The sequence below is a fragment of the Trachurus trachurus genome (genome assembly GCF_905171665.1).
Source record: "Trachurus trachurus genome assembly, chromosome: 22".
In the NCBI taxonomy this organism is placed as follows: Eukaryota; Metazoa; Chordata; class Actinopteri; order Carangiformes; family Carangidae; genus Trachurus; species Trachurus trachurus.
This window is the reverse complement of record NC_139907.1, coordinates 15,119,796-15,143,027: the sequence shown is the minus strand read 5'-3', so window position 1 is coordinate 15,143,027 and position 23,232 is coordinate 15,119,796.

The window sequence follows — 23,232 nt, the reverse complement described above, 5'->3', positions numbered from 1 at the left end:
AAGGCCTCGGTGTCGTCATCCACAAACCACCGATTTCAAGACAGAGGAGAGTGACAGCGGAGAAAAACAAAGCAACACAGCGCAGCGCGTCGGCTATGGTGCTTTGTGTGCTTGGTGCTTTTTTGTGAATACCTTATACTCCTTAATTGACTGGGTAAGGCCTATGTTAAGCCCCACAGAGCTTCAGCATCAGCAGATTCACACCTGTGACAGCAGTTGCGAGAATGACGGGGGCTCATTAAAAACCGGATTCAGATCTCCAGCAGGATCCCCGTTGAGTCGCTTTAAAGCAGCGCGCTCATCGGAATGATAGGTGGCAAATACAGTAGCAGGGGAAAATTGGACTTGAAAAGGAAAGTCTGTCTCTCCGTTTTTTAGAGCCTTCCTCTTAATAACCTGTTTTCCTTTGTAGTCTGAAACAAAATGGCGTCTATAGTTGTACGCAGGGGCCTTTGAAGGTGAGCCATGACTGGCATACAGTACACGGATGTCTTCTTGTAGGGCCTTAATTTGATGCTTGAGCACTGCTGAAACTCCTTTATGTGTTTGTTGCCTCCTTTTAAAAAGAGTAGACTTTCACTTGAGTTAAAGTAAACTGCATCAATTTTTCATGTACCTGTCCTAAAGATAGGCACCGCGCTTTCCTGTTCAAAAAACAACGCTTCCTGCCATATTCTGTGAACCGCTTTCTGCAACCTGATGTCTGACCTTGTAACTCTGCCTGTCACCGAGGGTAGCGGGGCTTCCGGGAGAGGGTTGAGGTGGTGCCTGGTGGTATGGTGTACAAGCAGTGAAAATGAATTCAGTACAGCGTATGACTCTTGTGATGAGAAATGTTCTAGTAAATTATGACACAAAGCATAATTCATGTGATAAAAAGAGGGAAATATTGCATAGATGGAGCAGATTATTGGTTCGAAGGCGCATACCTCTAGGCTATGAATATCTGAACTACCTAGTGTAAGAGATAATAAGCACCATCTTAATGGTTTATGAATCTCATTTGATTTATGGTTATTAACCATGGGAGAATTACAGTGGTGCCGTATTGATGGACGGGCGATATTTCAGGTTAGAGCTCATGTGATTGAAATAGCCCTACCTGCCAGCTTACAGGCAGACCTGCTAGACAGCTATCGTTAGTACACACTCAATTCTACAATAACCTGACCTACAAAACTTGCTTTTAGTTCCATTCCTGACAATCTTTCCACTGCTTAAAAAAAAAAAAAAAAAAAAACTTTTCCCCAACTAACAAGTAGCTTCAAGCTAATCATCAGTTCTTCGATTTTTTTTTCTTGTTAGTAATGCCAGAAGTAGAAGTAAAAGAGGAGGAGGAGGGAGAGGAAAAAAGAGAAGGTTTTATCCAGGGGACCGACACCATTCCCGTCCCGCACACGCCTCCAAGCGAGCACATCCCCTTGTCGATCCCCCTCCTAAAAAAAAAAAAAAAAAAAAAAAGAGCATCAATAAAAGAACTGTGGTGCAGATTGGAGAAGGCATGAGCAGATTTTCAATGGGATTTCAGGAGAAGGCACAAGGGGCAGAAATCTTTTGCTTTTGTCTGCCGTTCAAATGGGTCTGATGAGCCTCAAGCTGGAGGCTCTGCTTGTCAAAGAGGTCCTGATCTCTTGTGAGAATTGATTTCCATCATTTGGGGGGAGCTGTACAGACTGGGGGTATATTCCTGCCTGGGAGAGCAAGATAAGGGCCAAATGAACTGAGACCAACTTACTGTACAAAAAAAAAAAAGCCTAAGCGGGGGGGGGGGGGTTCTTAAGAGTGAGGGGAGAAAAAAGATAGAAAGAAAACAAAAATAAAAAATATATATTAAGCTGTTTTAGAGTCCATTCTCAAATTTGAGATTAGTTTTCAAAGAGTAGGAAGCCCTGTCCTGTTGTGACGTTTTCTCTCTGCCAAGCATTTCATCTGATTATGAGTACTTTGCAATCTGCGACAGCATGATTGATGCTCCACTTTCATGAGGGGAATTTTAACAGCACCTCTTCAGCGCTCAATGCGCACCCAATTATGCGTCTGAGCTGGTAACCTTGAATTTATGTCACCATGGCAACAAAACCCCCGGTCATGCATTATGGATTATCATTGAAATTCTACACCCCTACCTAACATAATGAGAGCCCAGGACTTAATCAAATCAGCCCATTCTGTGTGACACAAAGTGAAGAAGGAGCTCTCATTGTATTGGGGTTGAGGCTGGGAGAAGCCAACCAGCCAGGCAAGCAGGCAGGCAGGCAGGCAGGCAGGCAGGCAGGCGGGTGGCAGACTGGGCTGTGACGGCCCCAGCAGCTGCAGGGCTAGCAGCCTGATAGATGGCTCCCATATACATCAGTGAACATATAGACAGATGGCCCTCAATGCCTGGAATTTCCAACCCAGGAAGCAGCTGTTCAGCCTAACCTCTGCTGTCCGTCTCACCTTGTTGTCATGGAACATTGAGCAGAGAAGGAGAATGTGGATGGTGACATGGTGCGGAGTGGGGCAGCACACCACGAAACCTTCAGCACTGCGACATGGGTAAAGGCTGAAGCAGGGCTTGCTGAATTTACATTAGGTGGCACTTTCTCAGTCTGTCTCCCTCTCACTAGAGCTAAACCCCTCCCCCTCATTTTTTTCCTCAATATTTTTTTTTTTTTTGGGGGGGGGGGGGGGGTAGGGGCTAGCCCGGAGATCTGGGTGGTGGGTCTTGCTTTCTAACTCATGACTACATAAACAGATCTGAAAGCCCAGATTTTTTTTGCTCTCGTTCCCTCTGTCTGTCTATCAGATGGATGACATAATTGTTGTAAATCACTGCACTGGCTTAATGCAATCTATTTTTCATCCCGTTCCTGGCTTCTCTTCCCTCACTACTGCAGGCCCAGCCTGAGCTGTTACATAAAATATTGACTGCTCTTGTGTATTTCTCTCATTGTATGTAAGCATTTTTATTAGCTAACAGGCGAGCGGGGGAGACCAGTATTGCTTCCACCCCTCCCCTCCCGTTTCCTCCCCTCCTCTTCCCTCCCCCCTCACTGTCTCTATAAGAACTTTTAATAGCTCAGCAGATTTTTTTGTTCCTCTTCTCTGTTTCCCTGCATCATGCCTGCAGACTACTGGGCAGCCCTGAAGATTTCAACATGGGAATACTGAGGCTGGAATACAGGAAATACAAAAATAGGCTCAAAAAACTGTAGATGCACAGGTTTACAGGGTTTAACATTTTGAGTTTGTTTGTGGAAAGTATGGATTTAGTAAACTCATCATGTGAATAATAAACAAAATCCATCAGTTGTGCAAACATAAAAATATTGTTTTAAAAGCAGTCTAAAGAGGATAAATGTAATGTAAGTTAGCTTTATAAGCAAGTTTCAATACTGTTCTTTGAGTGAAGTGTAACTAATCGCCAATACTTTTATTGCACTGCCGGAAAAGTTTTAAATGGAGTCTGCCAGGAATTAAAGAAAGAAAACTACCAGCTTCAAAAAAAAAAAGAAAAAACCCATAAACATATGATTCACATTGACTTTGCGGGGATTTAGTGTTTTGGCCGCAACCTTATGTCTCTGGGAGGAGCATTCTGCTAAATGGCTAATTTGCATAACTTTTCATAGGCTCTCTTCCAAAGCAATCATGACAGTTTTTGGGATGCTCTCTCAATGGAATGTGAGGCTTGGATGTTTATTGAGTCTATAACAACCGCTTTTTGGAAGCAAAACAAAGTCTACTGCAAGCACTCAGGCATATCAAATTTATTCTGAGCACAGCAGTGAAAAGGGACAGTCTATCAGCATCAGAATACTAATATCCCATATTCTGTGGAGGAAAAAAAAAAGAAACAAAAGAAAAGTATTTTAAAGTAAAAGTTTATGTAAAACAAATGGGAATTCAGTAATTCATCTACACCCCGGGCCCTCTGCAGCTGTCTAATACATCTGCATATTTCCAATAAACATAACAGGGTAATAAATGTTATTTTCTCTGAAGTAAGCGCATCACAAGTGGAGGTGTCATCTAAAATGTATTTGTGATGTGCTTGATGAAGCCTGCTCATCCCTCTGTAATGACACCCCAGCCTCTCTCATGTGTTATGCATCACATCTTGTTACCATCTTCCTCTGAGCATGGCTGTCATCATGTGTCTTCTTAGGCCCCTCCGGAAGCGTCGCATCAGCTAAGGGATACATGGGCGAAGGGAGAGGGAGGGGAGCAGCATTATTAGGAGCCTCTTCAACTTCTCAAACTCCAGAAGGTGTCATTCTCATCTATATTTGCTGAGGAACCCCCTCTCATGCACCTCCCCATGCCACCCCCACTACCTCTTGCCAGACTGATTCATTACAGAGCAGAAAGCAGACAGAGAGGAATCAGTGGTGGAGTAGGTGTGAGAGCACTTTGCGTGAGTCCATTCTCACAATACATTATTGATGCTGTATTTTTTGTTATTAGAACATCTCTCCTGCATTATACATACTGTATCAAGTTCATGGAGAGTATCATTGTTATATTGTTTTATTAAGTATGGGAACATTTTAGCCTCAATTTGAACCTGGCATGCAACATATAGGACGGCACTTCCTCGCTCATTTCCTCGCTTATTTCAGTTTTCTTCTTGAAAAGTGTGTCAGCGTCTCTGTGGCATTTCAGCCCATTACGAGTGCTTGTGCGGCCTTTTTTCGTAATTGTGGCGACGCAAGAAAATGGACTGGCTAGGTTGCAAGACACTATGTCCACTATAGCGTGTGTTGTATTATAATCACGGCCTAATGTAAAACAGGTCGACCCAGGATGTTCACTCGGGATCACGCAAGGAAAATAAATAATCACTTATAAATTATGCTTGTTTAGTCATGTAATGCATGCATAATTGAAATAAAAGAAACATTACCATTCCACCATAATGCATAATATGCATTTATGGCAGAAATGCCAAACGACAGCCTGTTATTGTTCATTCTCCACAGGGTATCAATGCACGTGCGCCATTATGACATACAGGCGCATACAACAGAAAAGTTACTTTGGTGCATCTTATCCATTAATCATCAAGAGGAGGGCTGAATCTATATGGAAGGACTGTTACAAACTAATGACTTTGCCTCTCTTTGTAACCTTCCTCTGACAGCTATACTATTGGGTTACAAGGAGAGTCACGCTAGTGCAGTCCCCACTGCCTCATTTGCATAGAATTAATGATGCATGCATATGCAAATGAGCATTTTAAACAATGTTGATTACTGCCTATGTATTCATAGGCCAACAGTCACACATGTCTGACATGCCACTTCTGCATGTAATTTGCACCACAGTAAAGGGCAACTGGTACCGTCTCTCACACAGGCTCATGATGGCTGCAGGCAGCAATGATAACTGCTTAATCTCTGTCTTGACTGATGTTTATTTATTGGTCTGAATTTCTTCGCTGTGATGCGACCATATTTGCGATAATGTCAACAAGGAAGAATTAGCTTTGTCGTGCAGGAAAAAGCGAGATTTGCATTTAAATTCAAACCTATGCTTGAGGATCAGTGGCAATTGAAGTGAAGTTTCCACGTGCATCCTGCATGTGTTCTCCGAGTATGATGTGAGTCCTTTAGCAGTCTATGTTTAGTCCACAGAACAACAAAACAACAGCAGAGATGATCTGACACACAGACACAACACTCAGTAAATCTGCAACAGTTCCCTCTCCTTTAAGACAAGATGAGTCAGGATTGTTCCAGACCCCAGATGTTCGCAACCCCCTTGAGCGCGTCGATACATCACAGCATGCTCTGCTCTCATTCAGCTCCTGGCCCACAGAGGCCTGTGGAAGTCATCCAGACCAGCCCTCTCATTTGAGTAAGGGCTCTTCAGTTGTAGGGCAACAGTACTGAGAGCCTCTGGATGTCAATCCCCCCGCCCCCGGGTCTTGCATTTCTAATATCAACATGTCACGCTATGGCTGCCCTATAGCAACAGTTAAGAGAAGGGAATATCTTTAAAAGGTGTGAGATATATAAAAAAAACTGAGCTTTAACATGAAGTGAATAGTGAAGAAGTAGACAGTTATGGTTATGATACATAGATCTTAAAACCCCAAAACAATATAGCGGAGTCTGAAAATGGGTGATTATTCTCAAACGTAAAGGAGATGTGCAGTAACATTTATTATGAGGAATCTGCTCTTTCCAGTCTTATTTTCTCTTTACAGGGGTCACAACCCCTGCTTTTACAAGGTTCCATTTCAACACGTATTACACTTTACTGTGTCAATATTTACGATCCGGTTGTAACCTACATTCACATTATATCTGCGCTTTGTCACAATTTGCATTCATGGACTTATACTAAATGGCCTATTTCACTTCTATATGCTCTGGTAAGGGTAACTCCACCGCCATGAGTGTTTTTATAATGCAAAGGATCACAAGGTTTTGCATGCAACCCATTTGTTATCAGCTGATAAAAAACAGTATTAGAATCAATATACTAATGTATTTTTTCTTCTATTTTTTATTTCATTCCAGTAGCCTGACACAAAATTGTAATGAATGCTCAGGGGATGTTTACCCCATTTAGATTTCATAGAACTTGGTGTCTGCATTGATTAATGTGTGCCTAACCTATGTTTTCATTATGAGAGGAGGAGGTGTGTTAGCCTGTGTGTGTGTGTGTGTGTGTGTATGTCTGTGTGTATGTGAGTCTGTTTAGGAGCCGGATGGGGGTTATATTTTGGGGTGGTATGATTGAAACCCCCCACCCCACATGCCTCCATGTGGAGGTAATGAACCTGAAGACAAGCAGCGGCTAGCCTGAAATTTCATGCATTGAGAGAGTGTCAGGGCATACATAAGGCTGACTTGGTCATTTGTTATCGTTAATCTTTACATTTATGGCTGCAAATATGTTATTAGGAGGCGTGTCCTGAGTATTTCACTTTGATTGGGCTGTGCTCTATGACATATTGATCAGTGGAGTTGGGGAAGGGACAGGCTGCAGGCCAAAGTGACCGAGACCTTGACTTTGGACATCTGCAAGACATGACCATGAATGCCTGGCTTATATTCAGCGCTTCCTGGTAATTTCCCTTTGTAGGGGAATCAAGGGCACGTAAAGCCCATCACATTTAGGTCGACCACTAGCTGGCTGGGTGAGTAAGTGACAGCATACATGGAAAACCAAGATGGGGTCCGGCAATGACCAGCAGCCTCCTTTGGATTACATTTCAGGAAATCCTATCCATCTTCATTCAAGCATTTCACTGCTCAGTGAAATGGTATGGTGGGGTGGACCAGATTCAGATTGGTTCTATGTGTTGTGTGTGTGTGTGTGTGTGTGTATGTATGTGTGTACGCATAAGTCATATACAAGCCACTGTTGCCCCATACTTCCTCGGCTATTCCAGGCTGTCCTATTTTGGGTGGCTCTTAGTATGCAAGCTCACACCCCTCCAGTGGCTGCTGAATTGAGCTCTAATAAGATGACATGATTCCTGTATTAATCATCCATGGAAATTTTTATAGGTGAGCTGCAATTTAGCAGGGCCTCGGGTCAATGCCAGCAGCCCTTGCTTCATCCCGCATACAGCTCTTGTCTGCTGCCATCCACAAACGACGGGCCCTGGATCTCAATCAATTACAGAGCAGTCTGAAGCTGGAACGGCGCTTGCTATTTGCTACTTCAAGCAGCAAATCCCATGATAAAACCAACAGCCACCCATCACATGCAAAAAGAAAAATGTGAGAGTTAGTTTATTAATGAACCACGTCTGGCTCACCTATTTATGCAGTGGCATTGCTTGCACCATATCCGTCTCTGTAAGTCGGAAAACAATACGCCATTAGTCATGTGAAAATTTCAACGATGGAAAATTTCCAATTCATGAAAAAGGTTTCATATATATACATGCACATATACATTTGGGGGCAATGTTGTGGAACTCAATGATCAGTGTCTGATGAAGGTAACATTTCTCTCTGTCTGCAGTTAGACTAATGTGACGGGTAAGGCCGTTTGGCACACTGCACTGAGTGAAATTTGTGAAGATTTACTGATTTGTGGAGAAAGACAATTGCAATAGAATGTGTTTGAATCAGCATTACTCCACAGGGCGACGTCATGGTTGTAGTCACTAGAGCTGTGTCTCAGGCTCACATGCAGAACGTGCTTGGCAATTGTGGAATGTGTTTAATCCGAGTCAAGAAATGCTTTGTAATGTAGTAACATCACTGGCATGAGTCGTTCCCCCTGATTCAGACAGGACTTTCTCTGTGGTCATCTTGATGATTCATGATTGTTCATGCAGTCTGTCCCGAGTCATCTCTTCTCACTTGCAAGGAAAATGATACATTTGGATAAGACACAAGTAAAAAAAAAAAATATAAATATATATGTATAGATATATGACATAATAAACCACAGCGCAAAAGAAACAAGTAAGGTTCATTCAATATCAGCTCAGGCAGAAATACAGGCTACAGTACAGTGTGATGAGCAGAGTGCTTTCCACAGCATTTGCAAGTTGACAGCACACTTAGCCGATTTAAAATGAGGATTAAACTCAGTGTTGACCCGGCCACCAAGGGAATGTAATCCCAGTCACAACTATAAGCCATATTTTATGCTAATAACGGTTCATTTTATTAATTCGCTATTAAAAGTGGCAATTTGTATACATATATATAAATAAATTATCATGCTAAAATGTCATCAAGATTAATGGAAAGACCAACAGACATTGCATTTATGGAAATTACAATATTACTCTTTGTAAACCATGGTCCCTGATAATGGATTTTATGCACCTTTATGGCAGAAAGCCATGGCACCTAGAGAATAGAGATCAGGTAGAAATGTGTAGGTCATTATGCATCTGGACTCCCAACCTTCCTCTCTCCTTAGCCCAGTGCCCAGCTCCAGGCTGTAAATTAAAAGGACAAGTTATGTGCGACGATCACTGTTTATTGCTCTGTTTAAATTCACTCTCCATTCCCAGCGACATAGTACAGGGTGTAGCTTTAAAAAAAAAAAAAAAAAAAAAAAAGAAGAAGAGAAGGCATTTAATATAAATGATCTGGCGTTGATTGTGATGGATATACTATGCAGAGACACCTTGCCTTCAAGGGCATCGAGGGATAAGCTATCATTTTCTTCCTCTTACGCATGAAGGGAAGAATGACGGAGGGTCCAATGTCATCACAGTGTCTACAATAACACACCACAACTCACAGAACCACACACGAACTGAGACGGAACAACAGATTGTTTTTAACGGCTTAACATGTGACGTTCTGAGCAGTTTGCATGGCTCTAAAATGTACAATGAAAGCATGGGCAATTAGCATTTAAACAGGAAGAGAAGCATGTGCTGAAATTAAAACTGTCATCTTAAATGTGCTCCATGGCTGCTCTCTGGAGAGAAAAAAAAGAAAAAACGTCCCACATGTGCAACAGCAAAACAACAGGCTCCTCACTCTGCTGGTGAACGGGTGACCTTCTGTCACACAATTTGCTGAAGCCGCCACAAGTTTCGGTCTCAATACTGTGTTACCTCCTCTCACCTTTGCTGATATTTCAATAAAAGAGCCAAAGTGACCCAGCTTTATAAACCTGTGCTCAGCATAATAAGCCTATGTTACGATTAATGAGATACCCAGGGCATTATTTGTTATCTTATATATCTTATTGATTGCATTGTCTTTCATCTTTGCAGGAGCGAGCATACTCTCTCTCTCTGTCTTTCTGACTCTCTCCACCAACTCTCTTTCCACCCTCTGGCTGTCTGTTTTGCTCGCTCTCTCAGCCCCGCTCACTCCTTCTCTCCCCAGAGCCCACCACCGTTCTCGGTTATATAGGAGTTGTTGAAGGTTGAATAGTCATGGCATGCAAAGTGCAAGCTTGTATAACTATGCTTCCATTACCTGCAGCGTGTGTGTGCTAATAAGTCATCTTAAGTCAATGACCCATATATATCAAGCTTCTTAGAGTAGCGATCCAGGATCACTGCCCATGCAGGTCCCCTTAACCATCTTATTTATAACAGACTTCAAAGGCTCAACTGATGCTCGATCAGGCCTCCCACTTTGAGATGTCTGGTTAAAACCTGCTGGCTGCATGGGTAACACACTCACACACACCCCCACACACACGCACACCCTGCACACACACAGTGCCCTAAGTGTTGATTGACCTCGTCTCAGTTCCAGGACATGAGAGTGATGCCTGCAGGAAGCTGGACAGCCACATTTTGTTTGATCACATCCAGCAGTGCGGTTACTGGCAAATTCAAGCGCTGCTCATTTATTGAAGGAAAGCTATACGCTGTTTAACGGAGGCAGAGAGGATTGGAAGTGACACAGCATAAACAGGAACTGTCAAACAATTAAACAGTGTAAACAGCACAGATGAGCCACTGATGAATCTGGCTGTCAGAAGCCATTTAGTGAAGCTAAGCCAAGTCGCCTGAAAGGTAGTTCTATCTCTCCCCGTCCTTCTATTCGTGACAGTTGCTCAGACCGACTTCGACAAATACTTTTAAGTCTTTGTGTGAGTGCAGTAGCTCGAAATGCAAAGGACTCTGAGTACAACTAAGCTTAAATTGTTGAGCTTTTTTTTTTTTTTTTTCAGATGCAGCCTTTTGAAGAATAAATGATCTTCTTTGGCTGGGAGAGCATGGGAAATTTGGGGAAATGCAATGTAGGCACTATTACTAAGGCTTTTAACCTTGGCACCATTACACAAAGTGGAGAAGAATGACACTAAATAGAATAAGAAAGACTCCTCCTAATAGAAAAATTACAGGGAAAAGCCGTGAGCAAGTAAGAGTTCCTGGAGTGAAACTGAGAGGAATAAAAAGCGAGTGAAAACTATTGTTGATAACAGAACAATCCCAATGAAGCAATGAATATTAATGCGGAGATGTGCGGTTTTCTTTGTGAGTGCCTGAATCACTGTTGTATGTTTATGATAAATGGGCTCCCCCTCTCTCTGTGTCAGGGTCCCTTGACCGACAAATAGCAGGCTAATGACAATAGCTAAAACATATGGTAATGGCCCTTCACAATGCTCTGCTATCAATGACACCTGGAACCTGCAGGGTTACTATTCATGTGAACTATACAGTCATCTTCATATTTAGTGTCTGCTGTTTATTGTTTAGGATGATTGAGTATCTGATTAGCATTATGTTTGCTTCTGGATCATTCACTCTAAGCCATTGTGTCTCACTGCAGGAGGACCGGCTCACAAAGATTTCAATGCACAAAAACTGCTGTAACGCAATTCAGTGTGATGAATGGGCCTTTTGCTTTACAGCACTTGCTTCAAAGTTGTTGGATAGTCTGTCACGATGACCACAGATTCTATTATATTGAGTTTACGAAACTAATATCTTCATATTGTGTGAAGAAGTGCACATGTGCACCTGGGTTTCGCCTCCCCTCGTGAATTATGATCATGTTGTCCACGCAGCATACATCGCAAACCATGGGATTAACTTTCTAATCTTCTTTTTAATTCTACTTCAAACATCCGAAGATAGATCCACACACACACACACATACATCCAACATCTCACAACACTCTCATCTACACCCCATGTCCCAGTAGGCAGTGACCAGAATCCTGAATCCCCTCTTAGCTGTGTGTGAAATGTAGAATAGCTCTCCTCTCCCCTGTGATAATCCAGGCCCGTCCATCCCCACAGCACTGGCCTGTGACAGATACAAAGTATGGGGAGCGGTGCTAATCTCAGAGCCCCTGTAGCCTGGGGGTCAGTGGGGAGCTCCTCTGCCTAAGCAGGGCCATCCTGGGAGGCCAAAGCGGGAGATAGCTAGGCCTCAGCCCTCAGCCGCGAAAGCCCTGCCTGTCGGATTAATGCACCTTGAGGGACATGGTGTTTCTGATGGGCCGCAGGCTCACAGGATCACAGGATCACAGGCTCACAACACGCAGGACTCTGTAGTTATTACAGGAGAGAGCTGGAGTTGTGTGCTATCTAGGGCTGTCAACGAATATTCTAAATTCGAATATATATTCGAATATTAAAAAAAACACGAGATTCGAATGTGAAAATTAATATTCGAATATTAAATAAACAGTGGGGAAAAAAACGAAAAACGAAAAAAAAAGGCCTAAATAAAACAGCGGGCGCACTGTATGATGGCCGGGCTCATCGCTCATTATTTATAATAGCCAACTGCACAACTGAAAATATTGTAGCGACCCCGCAGTAATGTTGTTGTTATGATGTCTGTGATTTCTGACTGACTGTGAATGTGTACGGGCAGGTAGCGTATGGTTGGATGAGAAACGGGGCCGGGGTGAGTGTGAGGAGGACAGAGTCGTGTGTGTGTGTGTGTGTGTGTGTGTGTGTGTGTGTGTGTGTGTGTGTGTGTGTGTGTGTGTGTGTGTGTGTGTGTGTAGGTGAGTGAGTGAGTGAGGAGGAGCTCCTCCTCACACTCACCCCGGCCCCGTTTCTCATCCAACCATACGCTAATAGTCAGTCAGAAATCACAGACATCATAACAACAACATTACTGCGGGGTCGCTACAATATTTTCAGTTGTGTTTTAACATAACTCAGCTTCTGCAAACGGAGTTCTGCATGTGGATGCAGCAGCTGCTCTGCTCTCACCCGCGAGGCTCCAGCAGCTCGGAGCAGAAACAGGAAGCTCTCAGCCGACAGTCCGCCCGGTCTTCATCTGGAGCAACACCGTGTCCTCCCCAAAGTCCTCCCGCGGTAAAATCTGATGGTCTCTGGGCCAAAGCAGACCGGCATCACAGACCCGTACCACAGAAGGACCGCGACCACCGGCGGGACCGGTGTTCATGAGCTACCCACAGACACACAGCTGAGTGGCCGAGGCGCGGCACGGAGAAATGCCCCCCCCACCCCCCCCCCCTCGTGCACCGGAGCGCCCACGGAATCGGCACCGCTTCAATCACTGAATGAAGCCTGTCTATACAGACAAGAGTCGGGACCTTTAATTGCTCACACAAGTTAGAGGGGGCGGGAGAGCCGCGAGCCAGTTCATTTTGTAATGTCCTGGGCATTGTCAAAGATGTTAAAATTGAAAAAAAAAAAAAAGCCTATACAAGTAGTACTAGTTTGTCCACCTGTTGGCATAATGCGCAATTAGATATTCGAATATATTCGAATTATGTGTTATTTTTAGAACGAATATTCGAACGTCATTTTGGAGCAATTTTGACAGCCCTAGTGCTATCACACTGCTAGTATCCAATCCACCAGCATATTTTGCAGACAGATAAAGACAAATGAAAAGAGAGAAAACAACACAGCTAGAAAGCAAGTCTGAGACATAAAGATAAAATGAGTATGTTATGTTTACATGTTGAACTTGTAAGTGTGAATTAAGCTCCAGGGCAATATGTAGAGTACTAGAGGCGTACTCAAATTGTACATTAGCAGAGAGAAACATGTTCCTGTCCCCTCCCTGAAGGATCCAGCAGTGCACTTACATGATGATGGAGAACTAATTCAATAATTAATGGTGATAACCATCATCAGCAGCCCAAATCGATTCTTATCTTTGCCTGTGTTGAGCAATGCTACATTTTTAATGTTCTTGTCATTTTGATTAAGATCATGTCACTGCCTTTGTCCTCACTTATAATGTGAGTCAGAGAGCTCTAAGAGCTAGTATTTTTTTCATGGGTTTAATTAGGCTTATCCAACATGTGGCATCCTATACTCAAAGCTAACATACAGAGTCCTGCCTTATGTAACCTGTGTGTTTTGTGAGTTCTAAAGAATGCACATGTAAAATAAAGGATGGATAAACCCACCTCAGCCCTGTATTAATGCAAAACATATACATTAAAAAAAATGCCAGTTGCCAAAAGACAAGTTTATGGTTATAATAAGCCCTCTGGGCAGCCATATTTCTTCAGTGCAGACTGGGCGCTACAGTGACTCGGTATCGGAAAATGACTGTCTGGTCAGCCTGGAGAGAGCTAAAGGAAAAAAGTGATGAAAACAGAAGCAAAAAAAAAAAACATTTGCTCCACCAATGTGGACAGTTCTTGTTGAGACTGAACTTAAAATATTTTTTCTATACTAAACAGCAGTTAATGCTAATGTTGGCCATCTAGCGATAGCAAAACTTACAAGTAGCAGCATGATAAAAACAAACTACTTTTAAATGGAACACGTATATTTAATGTAGCATCTCATATCTAAGACATCAATTTGCTCGATAAAAATGGCTCCAGCCAGTGTTTCTGTCTGCTAGCTGCGGCGTGAACCATTTATTTAGCCCGATTAGCACGAATGGTGAGTGGGTCGCTTGTTGAAATCACTGATGATTTGACAAATCAATTAACCGCAGGAAGCATTAATCCCATTTTGTTGACCATTAAGATTAAGTTGCAGGTGAGCATTCTGAAGGTTAGATGGTATTTACTCAATTAATTCCAGCTTCAAGTAATGCAATCACATTTTGCACCGGCACACACACGCACACATTTGCACACTAACACACCTGCACCTGAGCAGGCAACACAGCAGCATCAGTATCCCGTGGTAGATACACACCAAATGACTGGAACCCTCAGGGCTCAGGTAGCCATGATGAGGAGGGATTAGGAGTGGTGGGTTGTCAGCAGGATGCATTTGTGAGTGTCTGTGTGTATGTCCACGAGTGTGTAAGTGTAATCGCGTGCAAGAGAGAAATCTTGCTGTTTCGGTATCACATGCCTGCTGAATCTTGTGGGTAGCTTTTAAAGGCCTAAAGATGTCCTTGCACTTGAAATCCTGGAATCTGCTCTGGAATTGATGAGGTATTAGGAAGGGATGCACAGGTAAATCGGGTCCAGGTCTCAAATAGTTTGGTAAATGTCAGAGAACGAAGCAATTTCAAGTCACAATCTTGGCAAAAAGTGGAAACCACCATTTCCATTCGCATATGTAGCTTCTAGGATGCTCGTATTATTACAACGCCACTTTTATATCACATCCATATTCAAATATCAATTTCTCTACAACCAACCGAGTTAAATGATAGAATGTCAGCTACACAGAACGCCATTCTGTGTGACAATTGTAACCCTGTTTCATATTCATAAACTCTCCACATGACATTTTCCCACTCTTGTGTGATATCCTGCGTCCACACAGCACTCCTGTTTAGAGTGCCTTCTCATCCAAGCTCTAATTCAAAGCCTAAAATTATGGCTGAGTTAAATGTTCTGTTCCTAATGCACTGAAATAATGCTAAATTACAGATGGCTGGTTTTATTTGTGTGAATAAATTTGTGAGCTTAATGGTTTGTAAAACATGTTTTCTATGCGCAGTTTACAAACAGGGAAGGATGCTAGAATCTGTGTTATTCCACAAAATACAATTATCATTAATTTAAGCAACATACAACAATTTTGCAAAGAACAAAAAAAAAGGGGGGGGGATAAAATCAGTTTCCCACTGTGAGTTGGGAAAATAATTCCATAACAGTTATGACTTGATTTCTCTGCTGATCAAAAACCGCTGAAGCATTCTTGTGTATGTTTTATATTATTCTTTTTTGCTAACAATACACACTGCAGCTCAGACAAGCATGAGCGGATGCACGTCGTACCTAAACTACCGACCATGAGAAAGCATCAAATAATACTATAAATAAATACATGTTGTCCATTTAGGATAATGATAGCAAATGTGTACCATATCTGATCACTCTGTCTGAAAATTATATCTAATCCTAACAGATGGTAAAGCACTGCCCACAATTAGGCAGCACATGGCCAAGATCTGTCCATTTCTGGAAAGTAAAGCTGACATATTTTCCAGTTATCTGCCAGTATCTGACATTAATCTGGCAATAGAAAAAAGCATTTGGCACGGCCTCCACTGCCCGTCGTGGTGTGTGTTTCCTGTCTGTATCTTCGGACGATAGTCTATCTGGGACCATATCTTTTTTAGCTTATGTTGGATTGAAAGCTGATTTTTTGATGCGGATGTGAAGACAACCTGTTGTCATAATATTCTCTATCCCCATCTGAAGACCAGCTGCTCACTGACAGAAGAGAAAGTGCCACACTTGCGGGCATGGAAGTTCTTCTACTTTGTTTTCTTTTTTTTCCATTCTTCTTCTTTGCACTAAGCACATTCATGAGCTGCATATTTGAATTGTCAATTATTTACATAAAGAATGATATGAGAATCATCTGTCAATTCATCAGCATTACAATTTCTGACATGCTAAATGCGCAATGTTGCTGACCGTGACAGTTCAGAACATGGGGAGGGAGGGGGGAGGGGGAGCGGGGCGAGCAGACTTGATCAAGATTGAGCATAGCAATAATCAAACACCATTCGACACAACACCTGCTAACACTGCAGAGATCTCAATTGCCCCCCCTCCCACCTGCCTCCCCACACCACCACCACCGCCACCACATGTGAACGATGGGCACTATCTAATCAACGGTGCAGGGGTGGTGTGGTGTTGCCAAGGGTGTGAGGTTATGCCCAACCCCCTCACCCCCCTTGCGCACAACACACACAGTTGTTCTTGATAACCACACAGAACGCTCATCTCACACCACAGAGCAGAAGGAAAAGATGGGGAGCCTTTTTTTATTTTTAGTTAATGATTGAACAAACAACCCTAGCCTCAGAGCTGTGCCCTCTGGTGGGTGGAGCTACCCTCAGGCCGTGGAGGTGCTCTCTAATAAGCAAGCCCCCCCCACCCCCACCCCACCCCACTCCACCCACAACCCCACAACCACCCATCACAGACACAAAAACGCCCAATATTTGCTCAGCAACTGGAGGAGGAGGCGGAAGAGCCGTTGGGGAGCAGGATATTGGTTGGCTATGACAGCGCAAATGAAGGCAGAGCAGGATGAGGTGGAAGAGGGGAGAGGGGAGAGGGGGGGGCACTGAGGGATGGATGGAGTGACAGAGGAGGGGGGGCAGAGAGGGGATGTTGTATTGAAGGAGGAGGAGGAGGAAGGGGATGAAGTAGTGGTGAGTGCTGATGGTTGGTAGGGGGCCTTTTCTGCCACATATAGCACTACGAGGAACAGATGGGGCCTGATAAATCCTGAAAGGGAGGCATTACCTGCCCAAGTCACCAAGCAGCCACAATTATCACAGGGCTCTGGGTTCATTGTCAATTAGAGTGGCAGTTAAAGCCAGGCAGCAGCTGTGGCAGATGGCTGGGATCCAGAGAGGCTGGGGGAGCCGGGACAGAGGCCAGCCCCCAGGCTCTCTCCATCTCTCCCCCCTTACTTTTCTCTCCCATCTCTCTCAGCCTCTTTCTCTATAACACAGCTTGGTCTTGCTTTAGAGCAGGATCCACTCTCTTATTTTGTGTGTGACAGGGAGAGCAAGTGAGGCAGGGTTGGGGAGGAAGTTGTGCAGTGAGGACCAGAGACACCACTCATTAGAGAGATTGCAAGAAAACTGCTGTTTGACATGGGATTTGTTTTGTTTTTTTCCCCCTCCTGTTTAGAGTGCCTGAGGAGAAAAAGAAAGAAAACCTCATATCAACAGAAAGGCATAGTTTGTGATGTAGTCAGCAAATACCACACTCATTATTTGAGTGAGCAATTAATATTTCCCATTTCTGCAGTTATAGCAAATATCTGGGCCAACATTCCCGGCCACGACAAGTAATTTATGGAGGTGAGATCATTATCAATAGTGGAGAATCGTGCAGAATAGTGAAGCTTTGTCCCGTTAGAAACACTTGAAGACTATACATGCCTTGTCAACTGGAGGGCTAATTCACTACATACAGTCATATGGTAACAGTTGCTATTTATTGCAAGTGCTGTGCCTTTTCACTGCCAGGATTCCTCACTCACACAGTGTTGGAGGAAGCACAAAACCAAAATGTGCCTTGGTGGATTTGATTATGATTCTGAATCCCTTCATGATGGAAAAGCAAGAGACTCTGTGGGCTTGAGTTTAGACTCTCGCGCCTTTGTGTTTTTTTTTTCTTCTGTTAGTCGTTACTGTGGTTGTGTGTGTGCCAACAGTGGTGGCTGCCATCTTGGTGAAGTATATGGGCGACTGAAGGGCAGCCTTTTGCTGAGTTTGTCCCCGTGATCTTCCAATCCAAGCAGTCTCCCCCTGCCTCCCAGCCTGAGCCAAGCCTCACCAGCAGGCTTCACTTTCAGCAAGTACCACCATTCATCACCAGGCAGGGGTGCTGGAGGGAGGGGCGGGGGTGGGTTAGAGGGGGTACGGCAGGGGGCCAGTAACGGGGCAGTGTGTGCCCCTCACCCCTCCTCTTTTCTTCTCCACAGGCTGCTGAGAATATAGGCCTCTGCCACAGACAGCAGCCACACTCCTCTCTTACACCCTTTACAATGGAGCTCCAAATTTATTCAGGGGAGGAGAGACCTGCTCCCTTCTATTGCTCCCTTGCTCCTTCACCCTTGTCTCTTGCCCCCTCCTATTCTGCTTTTTTTCTCTTTCTCTCTGTCGCCCTCTTCCCCTGACTCTCCTCCCTCATCCCTTTCCCCCTCTCCCTCCTCTCCGCCTTTCTGGTCTCTCTCGCCCTTTTCTCCCCACTGGGGCATCATTCCTCCTACTTTGTTCCGCCAGTCCCGGGCCCAGCGTCTGGGCTGTCCTGATAGCAGAGAAGGAGTAGGAGCCTATCCATCTGACTGCCCCGGGCCTGCCAATGAAGAAAGAGGAGCAGAGGTCCTCATTCATAACAATAGCCATTAACAATGCTAACAGCACTGCTGTTGCTGCTGCGGAGGCTGGGGAGCAAGAGGTTGCAGGGACTGGGACAGGGGGCTGCGAGGGCTGGGACTGCAGGGGCCAGACATTGAAGTGAGAACAGGGGCCTGGGAGGGCCTGTCGCCGGGCAGAGTTGGAGATTGCAGAGATCCGATAGGTTTACGGGACAGACAGCGCTCTAAAGCCTGTTGTTAGGGCGTTAAGCAAGCCCTCGGAGTCTCCCAGGCCTGTAAAGAAATATTGATTTCTCTCTCTTTTTTTTTTGCCTGTGGTCAGACAGCATGTGAAGTCCTGTCCATGTAAAGCTGCTGCTCTCTCATATTGCCTTGTGGCTTCACGCCCTGTTATTTAGGAGTCTACAGTTGAGCAGTGGTTTGTCCAGATGTTATTGAGTGTCTTTATTTGTAAAATAAAAAAATAAATCACAAAAATGTAAAAAAAAAAAAAAAAATGTAAAAAAAAAATAAAAAATCCAAGAAGGACAATCAGAGAGCCATCGTCATACAACATCCACCAAACTTGAGAGAAAACTATTTAAATCAGTTCCAAAATGTACTGGATTCGCATTAGGATGAAAACATCCTCCATGGCAGAAATAACCGGTTGAAGTAAAAGTGAATTTTTGACTTGCTTTCTGAAAGTATTAGACACGTGGAGGCTGCATAGCAACATCATTAAAAAACACTGCAGAGGGGTAAAGCAATTTACTAAGCAGGCACTACATCAGCAAAAATACAGCACAATGTGGGTGAACTTACTGACTCACTGTCAAACAATAGCTGTAACGATGCCCAAGTAGGCCAAATTTACCTCTGGTACTCTCCTGGCTTCCCTCCTGAGTTTTGACACATTTTCACATTTATCAGGAATGCCTATCTGTCTCCAGTAACAACAAAAGGCACCCCATCTAAAGAACAACACGGCATGGAGCCTCCTGTGAAATGGTTACAGTAGGCCCTCCCTCCCCATGCCTCTCATCCCTCCAATCAAACTGTCAAAAAAGCACAGTCCTTTGTATTGGGTGTTTTAATTAGATTTGGATGGATTTCAAATCTGCTCTTGTTTCCTGGAATGATTCTGAGTGAAAGAAGAAACCCTACAACAAGATTAACCACTAATCTATCCTTTAGTTACAGCTCCTAAAATCTGTCCATCTGCCCATCCATTCAAACACACGGGAGCTTTTGTAGATATTAAAATTTGCATACTTTCTTATTCTTTTGTTCAGTTACAGAATTAATTCCCAATGTTGAAAATCAATATACACATATGAGTTGGGAGGAAACCTACAGTAGATTTACAGCATATTTATATGATTTCATTTCAATGAAATGAGCCACCACTTGTATGCTACCAGTGCAGGCTGCTGTGGGTGTAACTTCACTTGATTAATTGGCTGTATTCTCCTGTTCCCCCTACATGCAGTATGGTATAGGTACGCACTTGATCCTCTCAACGTGCTTTCGTCAATAGAATTGAATTTGTCCACAAGGCAGTGAAACATACTGTACATCATCAATGATTCTGATCAATATGATCCCGTTATGGCAACTTATTCTAGGTGGCACAATCAATACCGTCAACACTGCTGTCTTCCAGACTAATAGTCTTCAGTAGCCAGTATGGACTCCAGCAATCTCTCTCCAAGAGCCTTAACAGACAGTACATGGCTTCAGCAAACTCAGTCCCTGTCCCTTTTGGACACTTTATTTTCCTGTAGATTTTATTTTAAATGGATGAAATTTCCTTTTTGCCCATCAGAATAGTCTGAGTAACCAATGTTAAAAAAGTGAAAACATGGTTTTAGAGATTTATGCTAATCGATGAAAATTAGAAACTGAAATCTCTCATTTAGAAAAAAATATTTCCCCCTTAATTAAGTACTTTGTAGAAGCCATTTCAACAGAAATCACAGCTTTTGATTCTTCTTGGATAAAACTCAACAAGTCTTACACACCAGGATTTGGGAAAGTTCATCGGTGAACTGCCATCTTCAGATTACACCACAGATGTTCTGGAGCGGTTTACGTCTGGCCTTTGGCTGGGTCACTCCAGGACGGTTCTGAAGCCACTCCAGCTTTGTCTTGGCTGTATGCACCAGCTCATTGTCTGTGATCTGATTTTGGTCACTTAGTTATAGGCTGGACGGCCAAGTCCAGGAGGTGACCTGGCGTTTCCAAACTTCTTTCATTTCACAATTATTGAGGCCACTGTGCTCCAGGGGACAATCAAAGCTTTATTAGCTATACATTTGCAATGATTGATGGCTTATCACAATTTTATTATAGAGGGTCTTCAGAGATTTTAGTTTTTGACTTTTAAAAGTTTTGCAATAACGTTTTCACTTTGTCATTATGGGGTATTTAGTGTGGAAATGTTGGTTTCATCCACTTAAATCTAGATCTACATAATCAAGTACACAAAAGCATAGTGGTCTATCTGCCTTCTGGAGTTACTTTATAATACAGATTTAGAATGTGCATCTAAAGATATGAGCAGTTGCCAGTAAAAGCTAAAAAAGGTTTATTTTTTCCTCACAGTGCCAACAGGTTTTAGCAGCAAACACAGTAGGTAAACAACTTGATGGCTCGTAAGGAAATTGCCCGGAAACCTGACGCAGACTACGCACAGTTTGCTGACAAAATTGTCAATGAGTTAATGATCATGGAGAATTGGCAGAGCATTGCAGCTTTTCAATCCATGTCTAATGCTTTCATTTCTACTGGCAGGCGCTGAGCTCTCTCCCCTTGGTGACAACAAAGACCTTGTACCAACACAGAACTGTCTGCGGATCACAGAATGCACCGAGACTGAAATGAAATCATTTTACTTGCTGTGAGGCACTTGTTTGAATCTGCCTCTAACAACATTTTTGGTGGAAGTTTAAGTTTGGGGCTTTTCAAGTGATTCCACTGTGTCTTCTCCGTAATACTGAGAAACTATTTTTGCTCTGTGACCCTGTGGTTTGCCTGGTGAAAACATTACATTTGGTCATCTCATATTTTCATTTTCTAATGTGCAAGAGACTTTTTTTGGTTATCTTGCACATTACACATGATTGCACATTTACTTACCACACAACCCAGTCTCTGCACATTATGTATAGAAACGTTTACATTTCATATATTTATATATTTTATTTGTACATATTTTGATTATTTTGTATATGCCGTCTTGTTCTCGTCAAACATACTGGCCAATAAAGCCGATTCTGATTCTGATTCTAATAACTGAGGGAACTGTTTTATTATGATTTTATCTATTACAGTACAAAGAAGTTAAAAATGGAGCATTAGCATTGTTTGAGAGCAATTAAATTAGCTCGTACCATTAAAAAAATCTTATATTAATTACAATTTAGGATACAGAGGGAACAGCATCACCATATCTCTACTCTTTGCTAGATTATACGCTCTATGGAGGCTGAGCTAGTTTTTTGTGCTGGTTATCAGAACCGGTCCTGCGGGCTAACTGAGAGAAAGATGTGCTTCCCCCCGAGGAGTCGTCTGTGCTGTCTGATTGATTGGCTGATGCTGTGTGGACGCCGTCTGTTCTGTTTTCTGTCCCTGTTTTATGAGAAAAGTTGAGAAAAGAACCATTGTCCCAGTGTACTGGACTCTAGACTCAATATGAATCCTGTCTGACCTAATCTGAGGCATATAGAGTCTAATTCTAGTGTGGGTCATTAACCCCCTCCCCCCTGTCTCTCAACTCATGTATTTTGTTCATCTCTACTGTCTACTCTACTCTGGCTGGACTCATGGTTGTGACAGGCAAATTTTGGAGAAAAAAAAATAATATTAACTCTTTCAATGAACAAAGCATCTCCTTCTCTCTGTAGGCTACTCTAATTTTATCGCTGTCCCTCTCATGATACTCCACAATGTCACTGATACGCATCATCTCGGAAATGTTTATACTATAAATAGACATTAAATTGTTTTTTGTTTTTTGACCTTTACTTGCATGGTCATGGAGGCCTCCTAAAATAACTATCAAAGTTTAATTCTGTCTGACGTTGGGTGGTAATATGCATTAATAGTCTGGTGGCTGGTTTGTTCACACATTTTACCGCAGAGCACAAACTCCTCAAAGGTAACTTGTGAGATTCATTATTCAAATGCTTAGAAGCAAATTGTTTTCTTGTTTGCAGTAGCTGAGGGTGTTTTTGTTTTCCTGGCCGGACCTGCCAATAGAATCCAATTCAGATCCCTGAGGTGTACAACGGCTTGGATTTTCTATCAAAAGCGGAAAAATGTTTCAGAATGGGCCTCAGCTTTAGCCCCCCCACCTCAACCCACTCCTATCAGTGCAGACCCAGGATAATCTACACAGACATTCTGGCTCCAAAGAAAAAAGAAAAAAAGAGAAAGTTGGCAAGAGAAATGTTATTGCTTTTAGATTATTATGGCAGCTGATATTTCTGTAACATCAGAGTCTTTAAGGAAAAATCAATATCTCTCTAAGTCATTCTGGCTTCCCTGCTTCCTTACACCCCACCACCTCCATCACGACCTCTTCCTCTTGTGTC